This window comes from Neopelma chrysocephalum, unplaced genomic scaffold (assembly GCF_003984885.1).
Source record: "Neopelma chrysocephalum unplaced genomic scaffold, ASM398488v2 Primary Assembly neopelma1_303, whole genome shotgun sequence".
Taxonomy (NCBI): domain Eukaryota; kingdom Metazoa; phylum Chordata; class Aves; order Passeriformes; family Pipridae; genus Neopelma; species Neopelma chrysocephalum.
The window spans coordinates 871016-876063 of record NW_020897965.1 but is presented as its reverse complement, the minus strand read 5'-3'; the positions used below and the strand labels follow the sequence as shown (position 1 = coordinate 876063).

The following is a 5048-nucleotide window of genomic DNA, read 5'->3' as shown; positions in this document are numbered from 1 at the left end:
CATTGCTGATGGGGCAGTGGTGCCATGGGCCAGGGCTGGTAGCAGGAGGGGATTTTTGGGGAGCAATGAGGGTGTGCACAGCCAAAGACTGTCCCAGAGCCCTTCACAGCCATGCCACAAACACTGCCTGGGCATGGGGTGTGTGGCAATAGCCAGCACAGTTCCACTGTAAGGAGGGAGGTTGAAATGTGGGAGTTCCTGGCTTGGGTCAGGGTGTGTTTCTTTCTGTCCCTGCACACTGACATAGCCAAAGCATGCTCTATACCAGAGCCATCACTTCTTTCTCTCCTTGTCCCGGAGATGTGCTGCAGAGAAGATCCAGAAGACAGAAGCACAGGGTGTACAGGGCAGTGCTGTGCTGCCGTGGCACCCAGCTCACAGCTCGGAGAGGACTTGGCTGGAGGCAGCTCCGTCCATCCAGGTAAGGTGGTGCAGGCACAGAAGCTCCCGCGGGGAGACACAGCCATGCAGCCCCTACATCCCACTGCTCCTGCCCACCCAGCCTTCCCCAGGGCTGCTTAGCAAGTGCCTCTTTTTCCTTCCCTCCCTTCCTGCAGATGACAAGGAAGGCATCAGGTCACGCCTGTGCAGTACCTGCTTCAGACAAATCCAGGCCATTGCCCTCTTGGAAATCCCACTGGACCTACAGAAACTGTGGCAGGACCCAAAGTGACCAGGTGGCCCAGCCCCGATGGGCTGTGCCAGGGTTTCCTGATGTTCCTGCTCCGTTCTGATGAAACATTATACAGAAAGATATAGGCAAAGCATTATGCTCACAGCCTTTGCCAACAAGTTATGTTTTAATGTAATTTAACTGTAATCTCAGAGTGTTTTTGTTAGCTATAATTAGTAAAATATGTCTGTTTTCTGTGTTCCTTGAAGATGTCTGAACTCCTGCCAGTTCCCTATAGTTTTCCTGACATGCAGTGTAACAAGCAGACCACCAAAATGTATTTACCAATAACTGTTTATTTACATTCCATGAAATCTAATAACATTTGCTGTCTTCATTCGGGATAAATGCTCGCCAAAGTGTAAAGCATAAAAAAATAAACACTGCCTTACTTTCTAACCCAGTCCACAGAATATTTTATTTTTGCTCAATTTGCCCTGCCTGTTAGCATTTTGGCATTCTGCTGCTTGGAAGTTGAAAAAAAACAAAAATGTTGAAAAAGTTCTGTAATGTATCTTCCTGTTCAGTCCAAAACCTTGCAGGGATTTCCTGGACATTTTAGTTTTTGTTTTAAAGTCTGCACAAGGCTGGTATTTCATTTCTTTGTTTTCAGCTCTCACAAGTGTTTGAAACCATATTGCAGAGAAAATATCCAGGGCACTAAACAGCAGTGGTGCTTGGTGTTGCACCAGTGCCAGTGTAAAGCACTTCTCCTTCTCCCAGAGTCGTGGGCTTTGCTGGTGTAAAAATACTCAGAATTAGGTCTGTATCTTGTTACTAACCAAATCTGCTCTTGTTCAAGAAAGTGTAACTGAGGGCAGAGTTGTCATCTCAAATCTCAAACAGGTTCCTCTCCTCCTGTATCTGGTTTTGTTTATATGAGTACATGCTTGCTCAAAGCACACAAATTCAGATGGTGTAGGGAGGAGAGGTCACACACAACAGCTGTGGGCGGTATCCACAGCTGGCAAAATCTGATGCAACCCCGTTAATGTCAGCAATGCCTGGTCCTGGCCCAGCTGGGGGTGGGCTGGTGTTTGTGCCTGGCTCTGTAACGCCCAGGATGGCATCGGTCTCTGAGAGCATGGCAGGAGTCAGACACGTGCAGAGCAGCTGGGCGGGCTCTGGCAGGCTGTGTGTGCACAGTGGGTGCCAGACTTTCCTGGTGTCACTGGCAGGTTGCGCTGTGATCCAGGCAGAGCTGGGCAGAGCAACAGCCTTTTCTGAGTTGAGCAGTGAGATGGGTTTGAGAAGGAACTGAAGTCCATGAGTCTCCTGTGCTGATCTGACAACGTGCAGCAAACGCAGCCACTGAACGTCACCGCGTCCCCTCCCAGGGCAGGGACAGCCAGCAGAGCCTGGGTGGCTGCAGCTGCAGGGAGCCTAAAGACCTCATACATTTGGCTGTTGCTGCTCCTCAGCTGCTGTGCCAGCACCCTGTGTCTGCCCTTGCTGGGCTTCAAGCTGTGCCTGGAGCGTGGAGCTGGCACAGGGCTGCCCCAGCGCTCTGCAGCCAGCCCTGGGCTTTCATCCTGCCTGAAGGACTTTCCTTGCAGATTCACCCAGCCCAGCCACATCTCTCTGGCATGAGATTTGGGGGGCCTTTCACACCATCTAGAGAACATCTGTTCAACTAGGTCTGAGGTCTGAGAAACCTCGGTCATGCTTTGGAGGGGCAGCTCTGGGCCATGTGTCTTTATGGGGCAGCAGTCGCTTTTCCTGGGGTACAAAGTCACTGTACCTAGTACAAAACCTAGAGGAGCCCCAAACCACAAGTGAGACCATGGTACTGCTCCAGCTTTGGAGAACTCTAGAGATACTCCCTGGAAAGCCATCTCCAATTTTACTGCTGACACAACTGGTACTTTGTTAAGGCAGAACTTTCTGCACTATTCTGGATGCTTTCAGTTAAGGAGTTCAACAGACTGAATGTTAACAAATTAAGCCTCAGATTAATAGAGTTCTCCAGGAGATTCTGAGCAGCCTCATTCTGTGGCAGAGATCATAGGAGACATCCTCAACTCCATGTTTCCAATCTGCCTTGGACTCTCATCTCTGTACTAGTGAATTGAGGGTAAAACTTTCCCTGTCTTCAATTGAGAGCAAAATTTCAAAGATTTTGGGGGGTTTACTTGAAAAATATTAGCATCAAAGGCAATAAAAGTGAAATTCAAAATCCAATCCAAGCAAATACAGCTGTTGATGTGGGATGAGGAGCCTGCACTGTCATCATCTCCCTCTGAACTCAACAGTGGTGGCATGGAGTAACAAATTGCCAATCTACTCAGGCTTCTGGCAGAGCTCAAGTACAGATCCTTTGGGATAATTAAAAAAAAAAAACAGAACCCTGAAAATTATCAGTTACCCCATAGAAACCTGTGATTTCTTTTGTTGCATTTCTGTAATTCCTGTAATTTTCTAGCTTCAGTTTTCTCATGGGTAAGGTTTGCATTGGAACTGGTTAGATGCTTGGGGAGCGGAGGAAGGAGAGGGGTTCGAAATGCATTGAAAAACTCCAAGGAAACTCCTCTCCTGTGCCCACACTCATCAGACAACGCACACCTCAGCATTCCACCAGTGTTCTGGTGGGATGCTCAGTAAATTGAGCTGTAAATAACTCCATAAACTCTTTCCTGCTGAAATCATGTGCCCTAAAGTAAAGAGCTTTGAAAAGCAAGTGCACAAAGATGCAACACGATGAAATCATCCAAGAGGTGGGTGTGCTTGCACGGCTGGTCCTGCCCCTCCAGTGCCAGTCCTGCCCCTTCAGGACCAGTCCTGTCCCTCCAGCACCTCCCATTGAGGTATTCCAGTGCCACCTCAGCAGCTGCTTTGGTGGGTGGTTTTGTGCTCCGTTAAACCACGCTGGGCTCAGCCATCGGGGTGCTGTCGTGTGACCCAACCACTGGCCAGTCAAGAGGGTTGGTTTTGAGCATTAAGCACTGCTATAAACCAGCCCTGGCATGTTAGACGCCAAGAATATTTCCTGGAGAAGATAAATACTGGGAAGTGAGAAACAAAACAGAAAAAGAAAATTGTCATGTGCTGATAGAAGGAAAAACCAGAAGAAAATGCTTCCACCCCATGTTTGCAACCAAGCTGTCTCAGGGGTACACATCTTCCACTCAGGGAAGATGTGGCTTTGAAGTGGGAGAGGAAATCACCTTAGGACTTCTGGACCACAGGAAAAATTTGGGAGATAAAGGCTAAAAACAGCAAACAGACCCAGCAATAACAAAATCCCTTGGTAGAAGAGAGATTTCCTTCATCACATAAACGTGACCAAGCACAATCCCCAAACCCTTATTCGTCAGCCCCTTTATTGCAAATTCTGGTTCTTTATTGTTTAAGCTGGAAATTTCTCTATTTTCTGTCTGTAAAAGCAACAACAGATACCGAGTGTGACAATCTGGGCCCTTTGACAGTGGTGGGAGAAAAGACTCAAGCCAGGCTGAGAGAATTGGGATTGGTCAGCCTGGAGAAGAGAAGGTCCCAGGGAGACCTTAGAGCCTCTTCCAGTGCCTAAAGGGGCTCCAAGAGAGCTGAAGAGGGACTTGGAACAAGGACATGGAGTGACAGGGCAAGGGAGAATGGCTTTAAGTTGAAAGAGGATAGGTTTAGATTAGACATTAGGAAGAAATTGTTCCCTGTGAGGGTGGGGAGGCCCTGGCACAGGTTGCCCAGAGAAGCTGTGGCTGCCCCTGGATCCCTGGAAGTGTCCAAGGCCAGGTTGGACGGGGCTTGGAGCAACCTGGGCTAGTAGAAGGTGTCCCTGCCCATGGCAGGGGGTGGAACAAATGTAATTTTTAAGGTCCCTTCCAACCCTTGTAATTCTATAAAACTGCAACATGGCAAAAATTATAAATAAAGCAGCTCAAGAACATCAAGTTCTTATAATGTATTGGAACTTGTTAAAGTAAACTGGTCTGCTTTTTTCATTTGCAGTTGGGATTCTCCATGAAGGTGTATGGAGAGTGCAGAACTGGATGGGCTTTAAGGTCACCTGGCTGAGTCCCACTGCCCCCAGCTGAGCGTCGGCTTCGTGCCTTTGTAAAATGCTGGGCAGAGGAGGCAGGAAAGTAGGTCAATCTCTGCTCACAAATACACCTCTTACATGTCGCCAGTTCTAATGAAATTAGGGAATGAACGAGTATTAAAACCTGGGCAGAGGAGATCAAAACTTGGTTGAACTCTCATAGGGACAGCGAGTCCAGCTGTAGCTACTGACTAGTCCATGTGTAAAAAAACTTTAGAAATAAAATAAAATAAAATAGTCCTATGTGTTCTTAGAGAGAAAAAAAATAGCAAAAGCAAGGGGAAAAAAGCAACTACCTCTACACAGCATTTGGTGCAGACATGGCCCTGGAGCCCTCCT

General features: G+C 47.9%; 1 long non-coding RNA gene across 1 annotated transcript; it reads left to right on the top strand.

The window, feature by feature from the left end:
• The first annotated feature begins 303 nt into the window (after positions 1-303).
• On the top strand, positions 304-1072 carry LOC113978252. The gene is made up of 2 exons (XR_003537522.1): positions 304-421; positions 558-1072. It is a non-coding gene; the product is annotated as an uncharacterized LOC113978252 (long non-coding RNA).
• The last annotated feature ends 3976 nt before the right edge of the window (positions 1073-5048 follow it).